The sequence below is a fragment of the Aethalodelphis obliquidens genome, unplaced genomic scaffold, assembly GCF_003676395.1.
Source record: "Aethalodelphis obliquidens isolate GAN/ISIS:26980383/991018 unplaced genomic scaffold, ASM367639v1 scaffold10, whole genome shotgun sequence".
Classification (NCBI taxonomy): domain Eukaryota; kingdom Metazoa; phylum Chordata; class Mammalia; order Artiodactyla; family Delphinidae; genus Aethalodelphis; species Aethalodelphis obliquidens.
This window is the reverse complement of record NW_020837954.1, coordinates 18,239,207-18,262,779: the sequence shown is the minus strand read 5'-3', so window position 1 is coordinate 18,262,779 and position 23,573 is coordinate 18,239,207.

Sequence of the window (23,573 nt, the reverse complement as noted above, 5' to 3'; positions counted from 1 at the left end):
TGTTCAAGGGTCAACTGTGTATATTTAATATGTTCCCTTCTGCTTCATGATTTTATATTTATACTTTATTTATTATGTAACACTACATTGCTTTGTATGTTCTTTGAAAGTATGAGCAAATGTTATCTTCTCTTCCTCTTAATTTTCACTCAAGATTATTTATAATCTCTATACATTGATATGTATAGACAACATACTCATCTGTCTACTGTTGATTGATATTTGGTTTCTCACATTTTAAAAATTATTATAAGCAATGGACATCACTTCTGTTACACATACTCACTTTTCTAGAACATGCATCTAAATGTTGAAATGCTGAGTGATAACAAAAATTTTAACTTCACTAAATATTGTCAAATGTCTTTGCAAAGAGAGATACAACTTAAAATTCTAACATCAGTGTGAGAGTCTGTGCTTCACCCTCACTAAAATTTAGCATTATCAATTTTTCCTTCATGTTGTATTCTTGATAGGTATAAATTTGTATTTCACGTTTATTTTCAACTACATGTATTTATTTACTAATTAATATCTTTTGTATGCTTATTAGCTATTCAAGATTTTGATTATGCAGATTGCATAAATTCTTACCTTCTTTTGCCATTGAGTGTTTGTCTTATTGATTTGTAGAGACATTTAGTATATTTCCATATTATTTTAAATTATTTTAGTCTTTAAGTGTAAAATTTTATTTTTTCATGTGAATATGCTTAATGTTTACCGACTTTATCAATATTTTCTTTATTAGTTATGATATTCTGCCTCCTGTATAAAGAGTTCTTTTTTTACTTGACCCTACAAATGAATTTTTAAAATTTCTTTGAATAGTTTTAAAGGTGCTTTTTAATTCATTTTTTCACATGCAGTCCTTAAATCATTTGGAATTTACTTGGTAAATATTGTGAAAATTCAAATTTTTTCATTTACCAAGGCAATTTTCTCAATATTACTGATTGAATAGTTTGTTATTTTCTCACTGATATCTAATGTAAATTTTATAACATGCCTATTTTCTTGATGTTAATTTCCAAATTTATCTTCATTTATATTTTTAAATATTTATGTTCATTTTGGGTTTAAATTAACTTTACAGTCAACTTGTTTAGATCTATGAGTAGTCTATTGGGAATTTAATAAAATAGAATTAATATTATAGATTAATTTGGGAGAAACTTAAATGAAAACAATATTGACAAAGTAAGTCTCACTACTTATTCAGTTGCATACCCTTAACAGTGTTTTGTAATTTTACACATTATTATTTGTTGGTACCTTATAGTTTTGTAATGTTATGATTGGGATTTTTTAAAAATTTTAAATTAAAACAAATTTTAATTGAAGTATAGTTGATTTACAATATTGTGTTAGCTTCAGGTGTACAGCACAGTAGGTCCTTGTTTATCTATGTTATATGTAGTAGTATGTACGTGTTAACCCCAAGCTCCTAGTTTATCCCTTCCTTTTCCCCTTTGGTAACCATAAATTTGTTTTCTATGTCTGTGTCTCTTTCTGTTTTGTATATAAGTTCATTTGTGTCTTTTTTTAGATTCTACACATAAGCCATATCATTATTTAATGTTATTTTTTCTAATTAATGATTTCTGATAAATGGCAATGCTTCAGATTTTTACAAATATTCTTACTATGTGATTGATTCAATTTATGAATTCTGTAGTACGTCTGAGTGTTTTTAGTAGATAGACATAGACCATTTAAACAAATTAATTTCTAAAGAAGAAATTTTTTAAAAAATCAAAGAACTATTCTCAAAACAAACAATAATACAAAAAACTACGAAGTCAAGATAATATTTTAGGAGATTTCTACTAAAATTTCAAAAATCAGATATCTCCAAATCAATTTAAATTACTCCAGAACCTAGAAAAAGGTAGAAAACTTCCAAGCACCTTTATGAAACAGTGACTTAGATACTTATAGGTGATAAGCATTGATTAAAAAAGATAATTACAGACCAATCTAAATTATGAATAGAAACACAAAATTCCTAAATAAAATAGTGAAACAATTTAACTGGGCATTATACATCCTGCCTTAGCATTTTTTTCCCTAGGTAGCTCAATGTTAGGGGATATATATCATTCAACATAGTATTAAATCTAAAGGGGAAATCATATTACTTTCTTATAGTAAGATTTTTAAACAAAGTTATGAAAATAATGGCAGAAGTCTGTGGGGTTTTTTTTTTTTTTTTTAAAATAGACTTGGGTCTAAGTCATAGCACTACTGCCTGCTATTTGTGTTATTCTGAGAAGTGACTCATCCACTCTAAGTTCCTGTATTAATATCTATAAAATAGGAACTGTGTTAGTCACAGCTCTTCCAGCTCAAGTAGGAGAAACCTAAACTTATTCAATATAGTTACTAAAAACAGAGTTATTATAAAGATATAAAGTCTCTCCACGATTTCTCTTTTCTCTCATACCGCTTGACCAATTCTTTCTGTTGGCTTAATTTTCAAAATACATCTACCATTGTGGGTCTACTGCAATAAAACTTTGATTTCTGTGTTTTTGCACGTGTATTATGGAAGTGCTTCTCAAGTGTTTTGTGGTGAATTACCAGCTTTTTTTTGTTTGTTTTCAATATATCTTACACTGTCACTTTTAAAAAATACAATGAAAGTGAATGAGCTTAAAAAAAATCACACACATTTATCTTGCCACTATGTCACGTTACACAAGTTTTCAAATGTTTACTCTCCATTCTTGTGCTTATCCTAGAGTGGTAAAAACAGTTCATGGACTGACACTCATCTGAGTAGGACTACTCATAACAATTTCCTCAATTTATTTGATATTGTAAAAACATAATCTAGAATATATCTCCTGTTGCTTAAAACCAATGTTTTCCCATCCCAGTTAATAGAATAATAGCCAAACTCTTTAGCTCAATGCAACAAGCCTTACCTTACCTGGCCTCTGTTTACTTATTCTGCCTCATTTTTGGCTACTCATTTACTTGCTCAGATCACTTTATTTACTCTGGCCTTCTGGCTCTTCTCAAACAAATTGAGAATATTCCCTGTCAAGAATACTTTTAATGAGTTTTATCAAATATACACAAAAGATACAGAGAACAAATCAAGAAGCAGCCAAGAACCCACAGTTCTAACTGAAGTTAACATTGTAGTGTACCGTATATTTTTTCTAGATCTAATTTCTTCATTTCCAATACACATATCACCTAACATTCTGATTTTATTTTTATCATTTCATGCGTATTTTAAAATGTTAATATATTAATGCATTCTTGTTGTTAAAGTCCTTTAAGATGGTATTTTGCTGTAGTTTATCTTTTTTTTTTAATTCTTCCTTTCCATTTCTCTTTATATTAAATGTTTACTTTGTCTTAATACTTTCCTCCAATCTTTGTAGGATTTTCTTTTTCACAATATTCAAGTCTCTGCTCAAAAGGCACCTCCTCAAAGACCACCCAAAATGGTCCCCTACAGCTACCCATACTCTTCTCAAATATGCCTTGATTTTTCTTCCTATCAGTACTACCTAAAATCACCGTATTTATCTATTTGCTTGATTAATACTTGTGTCACTCATTAGGTGGGAAGCTCCATGAAGGCAGAGGCATTTTCTTGTTTACTGTTTTATCACCACAATTTTAAACTGTTCGGCACATAGTAGGTTCTTCAAATATTTAATACATGTATATAGCTACATGAATTATCTCTCTGTGAACTTAATGACACACATTCCAGACAAGCCTTAGGAAAGGGCTAAAACGAATTTAGACATCCATCAGAAATTTAGGCAACTTCTCCTATAGAGAAGTACTGTTATTTTTTACTTAAAAAAAATCTGCATATCAACATTTTATGTTTCTCAATCTACACTGAATGAAAAGTGGCATTCCAGGCTAACCAAGCTTACAATGTTCATTATGGTTCAAACTAAGCTATCAGGTATTTAGATCAGTTTAATATTCCCAACAGAGAAAATGTGATTGTTCTTTCTTTGGCCAAATGTCCAAGTGGCCTAGTCACCTATCGCTGAGAACCTAGATGGGGTATGAAATCAAGAGAAGCATATGGTACATATATAGCACTTAGGATTCAAATCTAAGGATTGGGGTGACTATGAAAGCATTATTTTGAATGTATCAGACACTCACATAAAAAGTTAGTTTAAATATACTAGCATGAACATTTAAAGGTACTGTGTGAAGAAGAAATAGCATGAATGAAATCACCTCTATTCCTGTTATATAACCAACAATATATGTACAGGTTTAAGCATTTGTGTTTATTGTTGTACCAGAGATGCTTAATCTTAATTCTGTCAGTTTGAATTATGCATCTGTGTTCATGAGAAATATTGGTCTGTAACTTTTTTGTTGGTAATATTTTTGTCTGGTTTAGTATTAGCGTAATGCCTGGGTCATAGAATAATTTAGGAACTTTTCCCTCTGCCTTATCTTCTAAAAGAGTTTGTAGAGAACTGGTTTAATTTTTTTTCTTAAAATTTTGCTAGATTCACCAGTGTACCCATCTGAGCATGAAGTTTTGTGGTTTGGAAAATTATTAATTATTGATTTAATTTGTTTAATAGATATAGGTTGATTTAGATAGACTAATCTTACGTGAGTTTAGGCAAATCTTGTCTTTTAAGGTAATAGGTCCACTTTATCTAGGATATGAAATTTGTGAACATAGTTTTCTTCATAGTATTCTTTTATTATTCTTTTAATGTTCATGGTGTCTGTAGTGATGTCCACTTTTTCATTTCTGATATTAGTAATTTATGTTTCCCTCTTTTTTTTTTTTTTTTTTTGCGGTACATGGGCCTCTCACTGTTGTGGCTTCTCCCGTTGAGGAGCACAGGCTCCAGACGCGCAGGCTCAGTGGCCATGGCTCACGGGCCCAGCCGCTCCGCAGCATGCGGGATCCTCCTGGACCGGGGCACGAACCCGTGTCCCGTGCATCAGCAAGCAGACTCCCAACCACTGAGCCACCAGGGAAGCCCTACGTTTCCCTCTTTTTTAGTTCATAGCTAGAGGTTTATCAATTTTATTAATCTTTTCAAAGAACAAGCTTTAAATTTTGTTGATTTCACCTATTGATTTTATTGATTTCTGCTCTATTTTTTTCTTTTTTTCTGTTTTACTTTGAACTTAATTTACTCTTCTGTTTCTAGTTAAAAGTGGAAGTTGAGATTATTGATTTTAGATCTTCCTTTTTTTCATTTTTTCACAGCTTTATTGAGATATAATTGTTATATAACATCATGTAAGTTTAAAGTGTATAAGGTGTTGATCTGATACCCTTATATATTACAAAATTATTGCCACCATAGTTTTAGTGCATAGTGCCACACCTACAACACATTACATAATTATCATTTCCTTTTTGTGCTGAAAACATTTAAGATTCACTTTCTTGGCAACTTTCTAGTATATAAGATATCATTAACTATAATCACTATGCTCTACATTAGATCCTCAGAAGTTACTCATCTTATAACTGTAAATTTGAACTTGTTGGCCACCATTTCCTCTTTCCCCCCACTCCCAAGCCCTTGGTAACCACCATTCTAGTCTCTATTTCTATGAGTTCAGCTTTTTGAGATTCCATATATAAGTGAGCTCATACAGTATTTGTCTTTCTGTGTCTGATTTATCCCACTTAGAATAATGCCATCAAGGTCCATCCATGTTGTCTCAGGCAGCAGGATGTCATTTCTCACTCCTGAATAATATTCCATTGTATATATATATCCCACATCTTCTTTATTTATTCATCTGTTGATGGAACCTAGGTTATTTCTATATTTTAGTTATAGTGATTAATGCTGCAATAAATATGGGAGTGCAAATATCTTTTCAATATCCTGTTTTCATTTCCTTTGGCTGTATACCAAGAAGGGAGAATGCTGGATTATTTGGTAGTCCTATTTTTAATTTGTTGACAAACCTTCATATTGTTTTCCATTGTGGCTGCATTAATTTACATTCCTACCAATAGTGCACATGGTTCCTTTTTCTGAACATCCTCAACAACACTTGTTATCCTTTGTCTTTTTTTTTTTTTTTTTTGGTGGTATGTGGGCCTCTCACTGTTGTGGCCTCTCCCGTTGCAGAGCACAGGCTCCGGACGCACAGGCTCAGCGGCCATGGCTCACGGGCCCAGCCGCTCCGTGGCATGTGGGTTCTTCCCAGGCCGGGGCACGAACCTGTGTCCCCTGCATCAGCAGGCGGACTCTCAACCACTGCACCACCAGGGAAGCCCCTCCTTTGTCTTTTTGATGATAGTATTTTAACATGTGTGAGGTAATATTTCATGTGGTTTTGATTTGCATTTCCCAGATGATTAGTGATGTCAAGCACCTATTTATTGTCCTATGTGGAAAATGTCTGTTCAGTTCCTCTGACCATTTTTAATTAAACTGTTTTTTTTTTTTTTTTAATATTGAGTTGTGTTAGTTATTTATGTATATTGGATGTCAACCCTTACCAGGTATGTGGTTAGCAAATGTCTTTTCCCATTCCAAATGTTGCCTTTTCTTTTTATTGATGGTTTCCTTTGTTGTGCAGAAGTGTTTTGGTTTGATGTGGTCCCATTTGTTTATTTTTGCTTTTGTTGCCTTTGGCTTTGGGGTAAAATTCAAAGAAATCACTGCCAAGACCAATATCAAGGTAATTACCCCTATATTTTCTTTTAGAAATTTTATAATTTCAGATGTTACATTCAATTCTTCAATCAATTTTGAGTTGATTTTATGTATACTGTAAGATAGAGCTCCAGTTTTTTTGTTTTGTTTTGTTTTGCATGAGGCTATCCAGTTTTCTCAGCACCATTTATTGAAGACTGTTCTTTCCCCATTGTATACTTTTGGTTCCTTTGTCAAAAATAAAGTGTGCATACATGCATGTGTCTATTTCTGGGCTCTTTGTATTGTTCCATTAATTTGTCTGTTTTTACACTAATACCATATTGTTTTGACTGTTATGCTTTATAATATAGTCTGAAATTAGGAAGTCTGTTGCCTCCAGCTTTGTTGTTTTTTCTCAAGATTGCTTTGGATATTCAAGTTCTGTTGTGGTTCCATACACATTTTAGGATTATTTTTTCTATTGCTGTGAAAAATTACACTGAAATTTTGATAGGGATCGCATTAAATATATGGATGGCTTTGAGTAGTATGGACATTTTAACAATGTTAAGTCTTCTGATCCGTGAACATGGGATGTCTTTCCATTTGCTTGTGCCTTCTTCAATTTCTTTCATCAAAGTCTTCTAGTTTTCATTCTACAGATACTTCACTTCCTTAGATTTAAATTTATTCCTAAGTATTTTATTGTTTTTAATTGTATTGTGAATATGATAGTTTTCTTTATTTCTTTTTTAGATATTTTTTGTTAACATATAGAAATTTCTGTATTTTGATTTTATATTCTGCAACTTTACTGAATTCATTGATTAGTTCCAACAGTTTTTTGGTTGTGTCTTTAGGATTTTCTGTGTATGAAATTATATCATCTGCAAATTGTGACAGTTTTACTTCTTCCTTTCTGGTTTGGATGACTTTTATTTACTTTCTTACCTAATTGCTCTAGCTAAGACTTCAGCATAATGTTGAATAAAAGTTGAGAGTTAGCACCTTTGTCTTTTTCTGGTCTTAGAGGAAAAGTTTTCAGTCTTTCACAGTTCAATATAGTGTTAGCTGTGGATTTGTTGTTTTATTATGTTGAGGTGTGTTCCTTCTATACCCAAGTTGTTGAGAGATTTTTTTTCGTGAAAGGGTGTTGTATTTGCCAACAGTAGCAGAACATTCTTTCTTTCTTCTCAAGTGCACATAGAACATTCTACAGGATATATCATATAATAGGCCACAAAACAAGTCTTAGAAAATTTTAGAAGACTGAAATTGTACCAAGTGTCTTTTCCAACTACACTGACATGAAAACTAGAGATCGGCAATAAGAGAAAAGATGAAAATTTTACAAGCATGTGGAAATTAAACAACACATTCCTGAACAGCAAGCAGTCAAAAGAAATCAAAAGGGAAATAAAAAACTCTCTAGAAACAAATGACAATGAAAAGACATTACACCAAGAAGTGTGAGATGCTGCAAAAGCAGTTCTGAGAGGGAAGTCTATAGTGATAAATGCACATATTAAGAAAATAGAAAGATCTCAAATAAACAACCTAACTTAATACCTCAAAGAAGTAGAAAAAGAAGAAAAACTAAGCCCAAATTTAACAGAAGGAAAGAAATAACAAAGATCAGAGCAGAAATAAATGAAATAGAGTTCAGAAAAACAATAAAAAATCAGTGAAACTAAGGATATTTTTGAAAAGATTAGAAAAATTGACAAATCTTGAGCTTGATTAAATAAGAGCAATGAGAGAAGACAAATAATAAAATCAGAAATGAAAGAGGACACATGTATTTCTGATGAGTGATACTAGAAAAATACATGGGAATATAGGAGACTACTATGAACAATTATTTGCTAACAAATTAGATAAACTTAGACAAAATGGATAAATTTCAAGAAAACATAAAACCTACCAAGACTGAATCAGGAAGTAATAGAAAATCTGAACAAACCGATAGTAAGGAGTAATCAGTTTTGGATCAGTAATCAAAAGCCTCCCAACACAGAAAAGTCCTGAACCAGATGGTTTCAACGGTGAATTCTACCAAATATTTAAATAATTAATGCCAATTATCTTCAGACTCTTCCAGAAAAATGAAGAGGAGGGAACACTTCCAAACTCATTCTATGAGGCCAGCATTACCTTGATACCAAAGTCAGATAGGGACAAAATAAAATGAAAGAAAAAACATATATCAATATCCCTAATGAATATACAGGCATGCCTTGGAGATGTTTTCAGTTTGATTCTAGACTACCACAATAAAAAGAATATAGCAGTAAAGAAAGTCACAGGAATTTTTTGGTTTCTCAGTTACATTTACACTATACTGTAGTCTATGAAGTGTGCAATAGCATTATGTCTTAAAAAAGTACATATCTTAATTTAAAAATACTTTATTGATAAAAAGGCTAACCATCATCTGACAATGCAGGGTAACCACAAATCTTCAACTTCTAATAAATACAACATCTGCAAAGCACAATAAAACAAAACATGATAAAATGAGGTATGACTATATCTGCAGAAGCATCAAGAAAATATTAGCAAACTAAATTCAACAGTACATTAAAAGGATCATGCACCATGACTAAGTGGGATTTATCACCGTGATGCAAGGATGGTTCAACATATGCAAATCAACAAAGGCCATGTACCACATTAATAGTATAAAATATAAAAATCATATGGTCATCTGAATAGATGCAGAGAAAGCAGAATACTGAAAACAGAATATTGTTGAATTTTGAGTGTTCTTTATATATTCTAGATACTAGTCCTTTGTTGAATATTGGTTTGCAAATATTTTATTCCAGTGTATGGCATGTATTTTCTAAAATATTGCATTTGATTTTTTGTATCAGTACAATGCTAGGTTCAAAAAGTGAATTGGAATGTGACCCCTGCTCTTCTAATTTCTGGAAGTATTCATTGTTTAGTAATGAGTTTAATTCTTCTTTAAAAATTTGGAAGAATTCTCTACTGAAATTTCTGGATAAAATAATTTGGGGGGGATATTTTTATTTACAAATTCAATTTTCTGCTTGTATTAGGGCTATTCAAATTATTGATTTCACATTGTAGGTGTTGTGGTAGTTCATGTTTTTCAATAAGTGGATAATTTCATCTATTGGCAAATGTATATGTGTTTATTGATTCATAGTATTTCCCTATTTTTGATACCTTGGTAACATCCTCTGTGTCATTTCTTTCTTTTTTTTTAATTAGAGTATAGTTGCTTTACAATATTGTGTTAGTTTCTGCTGTACAGCAAAGTGAATCAGCTATGTGTATACATGTATTCCTTCCTTTTTGGATTTCCTTCCCATTTAGGTCACCACAGAGCATTGAGTAGAGTTCCCTGTGCTATACAGTAGGTTTTCATTAGTTATGTAATTTATACATAGTAGTGTATACATGTCAATCCCAATCTCTCAATCCACCACCCATTTTCCCCCTTGGTGTCCATACATTTGTTTTCTACATCTGTGTCTCTATTTCTACTTTGCAAGTAGGTTCATCTGTCCCATTTTTCTAGACTCCACATATATGTGTTAATTTACAATGTTTGTTTTCCTCTTTCTGATTTACTTCACTCTATATGACAGTCTCTAGGTCCATCCATGTCTTTGCAAGTGGCACAATTTTGTTCCTTCTTATGGCTGAGTAATATTCCATTGTATATATGTACCACATCTTCTTTATCCATTCCTCTGTTAATGGACATTTAGGTTGATTTGATGTCTTGGCTATTGTAAATAGTGCTGCAATGAACATTGGGGTGCATGTGACTTTTTCAATTATGGTTTTCTTAGGGTATATGCCCAGTAGTGGGAATGCTGGGTCATATCATAGCTCTATTTTTAGTTTTTAAGGAACCTCCATACTGTTCTCCATAGTGGCTGTATCAATTTACATTCCCACCAACAGTGCAAGTGGGTTCCCTTTCCTCCCCACCTCCTCCTGCATTTATTGTTTGTAGATTTTTTGATGATGGCCATTTGGACTGCTGTGAGGTGATACTTCATTGTAGTTTTGATTTGCCTTTCTCTGATAATTAGTGCTGTTGAGCATCTTTACATGTGCCTTTTGGCCATCTGTATGTCTTCTTTGGAGAAATGTCTATTTAGGTCTTCTGCCCATTTTTGATTTGGTTCTTTGTTTTTTTGATATTGAGCTACATGAGCTGTTTTACATTTTGGAGATTGATCCCTTGTTCATTTCTTCATTTGCAACTATTTTCTCCAATTCTGAGGGTTGTCTTTTCCTCTTGTTTATGGTTTCCTTTGCTGTGCAAAAGCTTTTAAGTTTAATTAGGTCTCATTTGTTTACTTTGTTTTTATTGTCGTTACTCTAGGAGGTGGGTCTAAAAAGATCTTGCTGAGATTTATGTCAGAGAGTGTTCTGCCTATGTTTTCCTCTAAGAGTTTTACAGTGTCCAGCCTTACATTTAGGTCTTTGACACATTTTGAGTTTATTTTTGTGTATGGTGTTAGTAAGTGTTCTATTTTCATTCTTTTACATGTATCTGTCCAGTTTTTCCAGCACCACTTATTGAAGAGACTGTCTTCTCCATTGTATATTCTTGCCTCCTTTGTCATAGATTGGGTGACCATAGGTACATGGGTTTATCTCTGGGCTTTCTGTCCTGTTCTATTGATTTATATTTCTGTTTTTGTGCCAATACCATACTGTTTTGATTACTGTAGCTTTGGAGTATAGTCTGAAGTCAGGGAGCCTGATTCTTCCAGCTCCGTTTTTCTTTCTCAAAATTGCTTTTGCTATCTGAGGTCTTTTGTGTTTCCATATAAATTGTAAATTTCTTTGTTCTAATTCTGTGAAAAATGCCACAGTAATTTGATAGGGATTGCATTGAATCTGTAGATTGCTTTGGGTAGTATAGTCATTTTCACAATATTGATTCTTCCAATCCAAGAACATGGTATATCGCTCCATCTGTTTTTGTCATCTTTGATTTCTTTCATCAGTGTCTTATAGTTTTGTGAATACAGGTAGTTTGCCTCCTTAGGTAGTTTTATTCCTAGGTGTTTTATTGGTTTTGTTATAATGGTAAATGGGATTGTTTCCTTAATTTCTCTTTCTGACTTTTTGTTATTAGTGTATAGCAATGCAAGAGACTTCTGGGCATTAATTTTTTATCCTGAGACTTTATCAAATTCATTGATTAGCCCTAGTACCTTTCTGGTGGCATTTTTTTGGATTTTCAAGATACATTATCATGTCACCTACAAACAGTGACAGTTATACTTCTTATTTTCAATTTGTATTCCTTTCATTTCTTTTTCTTCTCTGATTACTGTGGCTAGGCCTTCCAAAACTATGTTGAATAATATTGGCAAGAGTGGACACCCTTGTCTTATTCCTGATCTTAGAGGAAATGCTTTCAGTTTTTTACCATTGAGAATGATGTTTGCTGTGGGTTTGTCATATATGGCCTTTATTATGTTGAGGTAGGTTCCCTCTATGCCTACTTCTGGAGAGATTTTATCATAAATTGGTGTTGAATTTTGTCAAAATATTTTTTTTTCATTTATTGAGATGATCATATGGGTTTTATTCTTCACTCTGTTAATATGCTGTATCGCATTCATTGATTTGCATATACTGAAGAATCCTTGCATCCTGGGGATAAATCCCACTTGATCATGGTGTATGATCCTTTCAATGTGTTGTTGGATTCTGATTGCTAGTACTTTGTTGAGGATTTTTGCGTATATGTTCATCAGTGATATTGGTCCATATTTTTCTTTTTTTGTGATGTCTTTGTCTGGTTTTGGTATCAGGGTGATTGTGGCCTCATAGAATGAGCTTGGGAGTGTTCCTCCCTCTGCAGTTTTTTGGAAGAGTTTGAGAAGGATGGGTGTTAGCTCTTCTCTAAATGTTTGATAGAATTTACCTGTGAAGCCATCTGACCCTGTACTTTTGTTTGTTGGAAGATTTTTAATCACCATTTCAATATCATTACTTCTGATTGGTCTGTTCATATTTTCTATTCTTCCTGGTTCACTCTTGGAAGATTGTATTTTTCTAAGAATTTGTCCATTTCCTCCAGGTTGTCCATTTTATTGGCAAATAGTTGCTTGTAGTAGTATCTTATGATCCTTTGTATTTCTGCAGTGTCAGTTGTAACTTCTACTTTTTCATTTCTAATTTTATTGATTTGAGACCTCTCCCTTTTTTTCTTGTTGAGTCTGGCTAAAGATTTATCAATTTTGTTTATCTTCTCAATGAACTAACTTTTAGTTTCATTTACCTTTGCTATTGTTTTCCTTGTTTCTATTTCATTTATTTCTGCTCTGATTTTTATGATTTCTTTCCTTCTCCTAGCTTTGGGTTTTGTTTGTTCTTCTTTCTCTAGTTGCTTTGGGTGTAAGGTTAGGTTGTTTATTTGAGGTGTTTCCTGTTTCTTGAGGTAGGATTGTATTGCTGTAAACTTCCCTCCTAGAACTGCTTTTGCTGTATCCCATAGGTTTTGTGTCATTGCATTTTCATTGTCATTTGTCTATAGGTTTTTATTTTTAATTTCCTTCTTGATTTCTTCAGTGATCTCTTGGTTATTTAGTAACATATTGTTTAGCCTCTATGTGTTTCTATTTTTTACAGTTTTTTTCCTGTAATTGATTTTTAATCTCATTGTGTGTGGTCAGAAAAGATGCTTGATACAATTTCAATTTTCTTAAATTTACTAAGGCTTGATTTGTGACCAAACATGTGATCTATCCTGGAGAATGTTCCACATGCACTTGAGAAGAAAGTGTAATCTGCTTTTTTCAGATGGAATGTCCTATAAATATCAATTAAGTCTATCTGGTCATTTGTGTCATTTAAAGCTTGTGTTTCCTTATTTATTTTCTATTTTGATGATCTGTCCATTGGTGTAAGTGGTGTGTTAAAATCCCCTACTATTTTTGTTTACTGTCGATTTCTCCTTTCATGGTTGTTAACATTTGCCTTATGTAATGAGGTGCTCCTATGTTGGTTGCATAAACATTTATAATTGTTATATCTCCTTCTTGGATTGATTATTTGATCATTATGTAGTGTCCTTCCTTGTCTCTTGTAATCGTGTTTATTTTAAAGTCTATCTTGTCTGATATGAGCATTGCTACTCCAGCTTTCTTTTGATTTCCATTTGCATGCAATATCTTTTTTCACCCCCTCACTTTCAATCTTTGTGTGTCCCTAGTTCTGTAGTGGGTCTCTTGTAGACAGCATACATACAGGTCTTGTTTTTGTATCCATTCAGCCAGTCTGTATCTTTCAATTGGTGCATTTAGTCTATACACATTTACAGTAATTATTGATATGTATGTACCTATTACCATTTTCCTAATTGTTTTGGGTTTGTTATTGTAGGTCTTTTCCTTCTCTTGTGCTTCCTGCCTAGAGAAGTTCCTTTAGCATTTGTTGCAAAGCTGGTTTGGTGGTACTGAATTCTCTTAACTTTTGCTTGTCTGTAAAGGTTTTAATTTCTCCATCGAATCTGAGTGATATCCTTGCTGGGTGGAGTAATCTTGGTTGTAGGTTTTTCCCTTTCATTACTTTAAATATGTCTTTCCCCTCCCTTTTGCCGTGTAGAGTTTCTGCTGAAAGATTAGCTGATAACCTTATGGAGATTCCCTTGTGTGTGTTTTTTTGTATTTTTTTTTTTTTTGCGGTACACAGGCCTCTCACTGTTGTGGCCTCTCCCGTTGCGGAGCACAGGCTCCGGACGTGCAGGCTCAGCGGCCATGGCTCACGGGCCCAGCCACTCCGAGGCATGTGGGATCTTCCCAGACTGGGGCACGAACCTGTGTCCCCTGCATCAGCAGGCGGACTCTCAACTACTGCGCCACCAGGGAAGCCCCCTTGTATGTTTTTTATTTTGCTTTTTCTTGCTGCTTTTAATATTTTTTCTTTGTATTTAATTAATATGTGTCTCAGCATGTTTCTTCTTGGGTTTATCCTGTATGGAGCTCTGTGCACTTCCTGAACTTGGGTGACTATTTCCTTTCCCATGTTAGGGACATTTTTGACTATAATCTCTTCAAATATTTTCTCAGACACTTTCTCTTTCCCTTCTTCTTCTGGGACCGCTATAATTCGAATGTTGGTGCATTTAAAGTTGTCCCAGAGGTCTCTGAGAATTTCTTCATTTCTTTTCATTCTTTTTTCCTTATTCTGCTCCTTGGCAGTTATTTCCACTATTTTATCTTCCATGTCACTTATCCGTTCTTCTGCCTCAGTTATTCTGCTATTGATCCCTTCTAGTGTATTTTTCATTTTAGTTGTTTTATTGTTCATCACTGTTTATTTGTTCTTTAGTTCTTCTAGGTCCTTGTTAAACATTTCTTGTATTTTCTCTATCTATGCCTCCATTCTGTTTCTGAGATTTTGGATCATGTTGGCTCTCATTACTCTGAATTATTTTTCAGGTCTATTGCCTATTTCCCATTCATTTATTTGGTCTTGTAGGTTTTTACCTTGCTCCTTCATCTGTAACATATTTCTCTGTCATCTCATAGTTGTTGATGGTTGATGTGTTCCTGTCTTGCTGGTTGTTTGGTCTGAGCCATCCAGCACTGGAGCTTGCAGGCCATTGGATTGATCTGGTTCTTGGTGCTGAGATGAGGACCACTGGGCGAGCTCACACTGATAAATATTCCTCGGGGCCTGAAGTTCTCTGGTAGTCCGGCAGCTCAGATTCAGTCCTCCCACCACAGGGGCTCAGGCCCAATCCCCAGCCTCAGAACCGAAATTCCCCGCCCCCCAAGCCACATGGTATGACAAAAAATAACCCAGACAAACAAAGCCCAAGGCAAATATAAAATAAAACTGAACAAAAAGAAAAGCAAACCTACAAACAAAAAAAATAAAGCACAAATAAAACCCAAGAAAAATAATGAAAACAAATCTAAGCAAACAAAGACAAACCAACAAGCAAACAACAACAAAGGAAAGCAAAAAACAGAAGACACACAAATAAACAAGAGAATCCAAAAATCAAAACCAATAATAAAAACAAAACTAACCTAAACAGAAAACAAAAAACGAAAAAGCAAACTAAAAGAACAGCTCGTTTCTTGAAGATTTTTCTTGTCCACTTAGATTCTGAGGTTCAGTAGGTGCTCTGTGAGAATTATTCCAATGTATTCTTGATGTACTTTTGAGGAGATCTGAACTCCACGTCCTCCTATTCCTGTCTCATTTCTGAGATTGGTAATTTGTATAATTTCAGTTCGTCTAAATTTGTTGTTGTGTGTATGTGCACTTTATGGTCTAGAAAGTGGTCATTCTTGCTATACTTTTATGATCACTTATATAGAAGGTATATCTGATGTGTGTATAATCTACACACATTTTTTAAAATGTGTGTAGATTATATACTGTTGGTTGGTTTTGTTTTTGAGTCCTTCTATGTCCTTCTTTGTCTTCTGTCTAGTTGTTCTATTAATTAGTGGTAGAGGGTATTTGTGGTTCCAATTATAATTGTGGACTTATCTATTTCTTAGAATTCTATCAGTTTTTGCTTCACTATTTTGCTGCCTTCTTGTTAGGTGCATATGCATTTAGGATTGGTATGTCTACTTTGTATAATGACCCTTTAATCACTATATATTATTCCAGTCTCTCTCTGCTAACTTTCTTTGTACTGAATTCTACTTAACTTATATTAAATTATCTACTCCTTTTTTCCTTTGATTAATATTTTCATGATACACGTTTTTCTATCCTTTAATTTTCAACCTGCCTATCTCAATATATTTAAAGCAGGTTTCTTATAGACCACATATATTTGAATCATATTTTTTAAACTACTCTGCAGTATCTGCCTTTTAATTGACCCATTTAGATTATTTACATTTAATACAAGTATGATATATTAGGGTTTATTCTGCCACTTATTTTTTTGGCTTTTCTTTGGTCTCTCTAGTCTTTTTTGGCATATCTCTTGACTTTTTCTACTTTCTCTTTAGTTACTTGAGCAAACATTTTTGAGAATTCTATTTTAAATAGAATTCTATTTTAAATAAAATTCTATTTTGACATTTACCAGTTCAAGTCTAGTGCAGCAACTTTAGCTCTTTTTAAGTTCTTTCGCCCTCCCCTATTTGTAATATAATCCTCTTACATAATTTCTGTACAGACACTTATAATTTCATCAGGCAGTGTTCTAATTTTTGTTTCACCTGCCAAAAATAATGAGAAGATGCATGAGAAGGAGAGTTTAGTTATCTGTGCATATTTTGCTTATCATGTTCTTTTCTTGTTTCTGATCTTCCAAGATTCCTTCTTTGTTGGTTTCCTTCTGTTTAGAGAACATTTTTATATATCCTTTTAAGGTAAACCTCCTAGGGACAAATTCTCTTATTTTTCAATAATTTAAGAATGTCTTTGTTTCTCTTTAATTCCTAAAAGATACTACACTGGGTAGATGATTCTGAGTTGGAAATTCTTTTTGAAATATTTGAAAAATATTGTGATACCTCTTTATGGCTTCCAGTTTCTAATGAGAAGTCTTCTGTCATTCAAATTGTTTTTTTTCCTCTACATAAGGTTTCATTTCTCTCTTGCTGCTTCAAAGATTTTTTTCTTTTTCTTTAACTTTTAGAAATTTGACTAACATATGTTTTGGATTGGGTTTCTTTAAATTTATCCTGTTTAGAGTTTGTTCAGCTTTTTGAAACTGTAGGATTATATTCATTGTCATTTTGAGGAAGTTTTCAACCATCATTTCTTTAAGTACTTTTTCAGACTTGCCCTCTTTCTCTCCTCTCCTTCCAGGAGTCTAATGACACATATGTTAGATTTTTTAAAAAATAATCCCACAGGTCCCTGAGGCTCTCTTAAATTTTTTTTAGTCTGTTTTCTCTCATTTGTTCATATTGGGTAGTTTGTTTTGATCTCCCAGTTTCATGATTGTTTCCATTTTGCTGTTGAGCCTTTCTACTGAGCTTTTTATTTGGTTATTGTATTTTTCAGTTCTAAAATTTCCATTTGGTTCTTAGTCATGTCTTTTCTTCCTTTGCTTACAACTTTATATTTCTTTGCTGAAGCTTTGTATATTTTCATTTGCTTCAAGCATGTAGGTAATAGCTCACAGAAGCATTTTTATCATAGCTGTACCAAAATCTTTGTCAGATAATTCTAACATGCCTGCTATTTTAGTGTTATTCATTGCCATTTTCATTTAGTTTGAGATATATTCTAGTTCTTGGCATGATGAGTGATTTTTTTTTGCTGAAAACTAGACATTTTGAGTATTATGAGAATAGATCTTAATTAAACATTTTGTTTTAGCTGGAATTTTCTGATACTACTTTGGCAAGTGATAGGGCACCGCCTTGCTACTGCCAGATGGAGGTAGAACATCAGGTTTCCCATTGGGCCTCCATTAGCCAACAAGGGCATGCTCCTCATTACTGCTGGATGGGGATGGGAATTCTAACTTCCCTAGTGGTCTCCACTAACACTGGTGGGAAAGCTTCGTTATTGCTAAGGGAATGTGAAAGTCATGGCTCTTCTCTAGGCCTTTTCTGATATCACTCTGGCAGAGAGAGGGAGGAGCACCTCATTACTGCAAGTGAAGGAAATCCAGGCTACTCAAGTGGAGTTTACTGAAAGCACTGTGCTTCTACTTCCAGTGGAGGTGAGAATCTTAGCTCTCTATTTGGTCTTTTCCAGCATTATATATTGGGTGTACCTCATTGAGTCTCTCTATGGTGGAAGTCTAGGATTCTCACATTGCCTTTGCTTACATGTGTGGGGATAGAGGATTATATTTCTGTGTGTGAGTGAGTGTGTGTGTGTGTGTGTGTGTGTGTGTGTGTGTGTGTGTGATGTTTAGCTGGAGTAGAGCAGTTATTATGTAAAGTTTTTTATTTTTTTTCTTTCTAGAAAGCTTTCTTACTACTCTGGCTAGAGATAATAGGTTTTGGATGTAGTTCTTTTTGTCTTTTTGAGTTTCCATAATAGCAGTCTTTTTAACACCCAGCCTGGTATATACGAGACAAAAAGAAAACCCAAGTAACCCCCACCATGTTGTTCCCTGTGTCCTGAAGTAACCCAGCAAGTCTGCTTTCTTCTATTCACTCCTTAGAGTATTATTTTTGTTTTATATGTAATGTCTACATTTTTTAGTTGTACTTAGCATGTGGAATAGGGAAAAGTACTCTGTGTCCTGGAAGCAGAAGCCCATCTACATTTTTGTAGATCTAAATCAATTACTATTTTTTCCATAATGATTCTTTCATATTTTATCATCTTTGTACCTCTATTTTATCAGGTATTTCACTATCATAGTTCTTATGACCTGCATTTAATAATAACACTATTTAAAATAGTAATTGTCAATCACTCATATCTATATCTCAATAAAATGTTCATTAATAGACTGCCTCTTAGAAAAGTGTGCAGTTATTATTTGTTATTCACAAATAACTAGATGAATAATTGTTTGCTCTACACATTTGAAGAATTCTTCCTCCTGAAAGAGATCATGGTACAGATAAGGGCATCATGGTATTAACCTTCAAATAAATAATAGGTAATGTGCTTTTTTTCATAATTTTATCCAATAGTACATCTAAAGTAATGACCTGGTGACCAACTAGTTGCTTAACTGCATTGGAGTCACTGCAGTTATTCAAGCACCCTCAAATAGATTCCATTTCAAAACTAGAAGAAAAAAAAAAGATATAATGACTTTGGGCTTAATTTATATTACATATATATCAAAGTTCAGTTCTTGCAAGTTAACATAGTTCTTCAGGGTTCACTGGAAGATAAAAGTGTGAGATTTTAAAAAAAACAACAAAATAATACACCATAGTTTTGTTGGTCAATAAACACCTCTAATTTTGTACTTCATTTGATTGTTTTTAAAATATTTGAATTTTACAGATAATATTTACATGATAAAATTTAATGCCTCAAAATGGAAAAGCATAAACTGCTTAGTGAGTTTGAGATGCTGTTATCATGTAATGGCATTTACAATATTTTTAAAAAATCCAAATGTAGCTCTTCTTGCAGCATGACAAAGAGAATTAAATGTATAACACTTGGCTTTCCAGAAACTCATATCAAACAAGTAACCCTAAATTATATAAAAGATATATGAATAAAAGCTGAGCAAGTACACAAATCAATCAACATACCAACTTTATATACCAACAAAGTGAAAAACAATCACATTGTTTCTCTTGAGTGAATAAAGATTTGCCAATTAAGGTTTAGACAAGTAGACCAAGAAAATTTTACTGCCTTTAAATACTCCCTTGTTAATAGTATACTACAGATGATAAAACAAAATGGCTAGATTAAGTCCAAACATTATTGATTAAATAGTACTAGTTTGGAGATTAATTTGAACACATATTACAATACTTCATTTTAACAGTTATGAGTCCTGGCTATCATACAACTTGTTTGGTATTTCAATCATTTTTCTTTTCATCTTAAAATGAAAATAAAAATCATGATCTGCATTATTTTCTTTAGAGATATTGCAATAAGATATTATTTAAACACATTATGTGTAAATGCATTCTGAGTTATGATAACCTGATCAATTTGATTTGGGAGGAAGAACACTTTTATCTTCTACTATTATGTACTTCTTTTCATATTGAAAGAGTTCCATATGCCATAATGGCATGTTCACTCTGTAGTCAGTTTACTTCCTTTAGGAAATGAAAGAGGCAGGGTGGGATAATACTGTGTTATAAAGAATTTGTCTGGTCTTTGTTCTGAGCTCCTGGAAGAGAAACTCTAAATCCATGGAATTTCCCCACGTGTGTATCTTTTTTATTAATGATGGGCTCCTTAGACTACACCTGAGTTTACACTAAGGAATTTATTAATGTTGGGCACCTAGATGGTTTCAGGATGGGAGCTGGACATGTGAGAAAGACCATGTGATGATTAGACAGTTAGGCCTTTGAGTGATATCAGCTAGGCCTCTGGAGAAGGGAGCGGGGCTAGAGATTGAGTTCAACTAAGAGGCCAGTGACTCAATCCATCATGCCTACAAGATGAAATTCCAATAAAATAACTGCACACCTGAAGGTCAGTGAACTTTACTCACTGGTAATCATAAATGGAGTGCTAAGAGAGTGATGAGTACTGAGGCAATGGAAGCTGCACATTTGGGAACCACCCAGACTTTAATTTATATGTCTTTTCATTTGACTGGTCCTGTCTTTTATCTTTTAGAATAAAAATGTAATCATAAATATGGCACTTTCCTGAGTTCTGTTAATCCTTCAGACAAATTACCAAACTTGAGGAAGTAGTGGGAACTCACAGATTGGAACACAGTTGGTCAAAGAAACCTGGAGCTTGCAGCTGTAGTCTGCAGTGAGGACAGTCTTGTGGGCTCTGGGCCATTAACCTGTAATATCTGTGCTCACTCTGGGTAGTTAGTGTCAGCTGCAATGCAGGTAGTAATAAAGAAAAAATTATTTGTGACACTTGTTAAAGATGGTAAGGCATTATTCAGGACTATTAGATATAGGTGATAGGTATAGGGACAACTAAGATAGAATTTTGCAGTAGATGAGAGAGATTGGGTCCAACTCCAAATATAGCATGGACACATGGGAATTTGTTTATAGCCAAGGAATAGGATGGAGGACAGTGGATGAAAAATTACTAAGAGGAAACATATCAAGGATAATGGGGATTCTGGCTAAAGATTCTTGCTGAAGACAGGCCAGGGAGATCAGAAATCACCTGGGGGATGGTGAAGGATGAAAGGCCTGATCAGATAATGAGAGTGATCAGATATGGAGGGTGAGGGATTCTGGTTAATCAGACCTAGCAGCGTTCTCGTTAAAATTAGCTTTTTTAAGAACGTGCACAGATGAGCCTAGGAGAAGGTTCAGAAGCCTGATTGAAGTTTGGTTAAGCAAAAAATCTTTGTCAGTAGTTAGCCTCAAAATGGTCAGCAATGATCCCTGCCATGTGGTATTAACACCATCGTATATTGTCCATCCACATTGTATGATTACTCTGTGTGACGGGTCAACTGAATATAGCAGAAGTGATGGTATATTACTTTCAAGATTGTTAAGGTATACCAAGCATTAAAGCTTTCATTTGTGTCCTCCCCTTTACCTACCCTCCCATGTGGTCTTGACTGATTTGCCATGCTATAGAAAACGGCTGTCACGGTGCAAGCAGCCCTGTACTAAGTGTGCCTACTTTTGGGAGACTAAGTCTAAATCCCATATAAACATGTTTTGGCCAGGACTTGGAAAAAATGGCAAAAATTAAAATGTAGGGGTTGAAATAAGTGTAAGATGATGGAAAGTGTTGGTACTGCCAGTGTGCTTGGTCCTGTGCCCTCCACTTTACTTTGTGGATTGTGCATTCAGACCATGGCTGTTTGCAGCACTTAATTTGTTTTGATTTACTTTTAATAAATGTGAGTATGTGGTTGTTCATTATATTCACATTTTTTTGGTAAATCTGAAATATTTCATTGTTTTAAAAATGGAAAGGGCATGCATTCAAGTTAAATTCTGTAGTCTTAACACCTTCAACCTTCTATTGGATTCTAGTGTAAATGGTATATTGAAATGAATGTCATTACTTTGAATAAAACTAGTGGGAATTTTATAGAATCATCAGCATTTTCCCCCTGATATTTGCCCTCTCTTACTCAAAAAACCTGCATACATCTTGAGAATCAAATTCTTCCCTGTCTCTGAATCTCTCTGGGTAAAGCTGCAACTTTACCATTTCCTGACTAAGGAGTGAAGTTTTCCTATGGGTCAGCATTTTCTCTGGTGCCTGATACTCCTCCAGGAAGCCCACTACTAATGCTTTGATCACTTGTGCTGTTAAGAGCACAGAGTTCTACGGAAGGAGAATTCATCACTTCTCTCTGCTATTCAGTCCTGCAAGTATGCTTTGATAATTTTTAGAGTTTAGAGACCAGAGATTTTAGGTTTATTTACACCCCTTTTCCCTCAAGATTTCAGACATTTGTGTAGGAACTTGGACCACATACATATTTGATTTAGTCCTGATTTTGTTCTCCAAATTACCTCTACTTTTGTATTCAGCATGTTAAGTGAGTAACTTCATCAAGCTTGGTTCTCTCTTTCATCAGGATTAGTTCTCCCCCAGGACTTCCCTCAGTTAAGAGACTTTTTTTTTTTTTTTTTGCTATATTTTAATAGTGCTTCAGGCAAACCTGTATAGACAGTACTTTAACAGATTCTCTGCTATTCTACCCCACCCCCTAACCTCAAGTGGAGACTCTTAAAACACAGTTTAAGAGTGTAAGCAGTATGAGTGTGACCCGCTTGTAAAATTTCATTCTGATTAACAGCATGGATTTTTAACTTTGGAAACTTCATTGTAGCATAACATCCTTACTTGATTCATTCTCAAGATTTATGGATTTTATAAGTGCTACAATAAAGAAACTGACTGAAGCTGTGTCTGCTTCATCTAGACTGAATGATTGCTTTTGTTGTAGTAAGGTTTTGAATATGCTTATTACCATCTCAAAACACATGCTTGTGCCTTTTTTTCTTATTTAATCACAAGCTGAGTCAGAGTATAAGTACAATTTAGCAGATGCTCTGTTTAATATGGTTAACATTCAGAAACTAAGTTCATACTCCCTCGTTTTCCCCCAACTTTGCCCAATATACTTCTTTAATGATCAAGTCATTCAGTAGTACATCTATTAGTGAGTACCTACTCTGTTTCCAGAGATAAGCAAACAAATATAAACACAACCAATGAGAACCTTAATGTGCTTAATACCTAATTGGCAGGGCAGGGAAGGGCGACAGTTATTTGAATACATTGGTATAAGGAAAGAAAAATTGAAATGAATATAACTTGAAAAATAAGTATACTATATTGTGGTAAAAAGAAATAAGACCAACTATTTGCAGCTGAGGAAATTAGAGC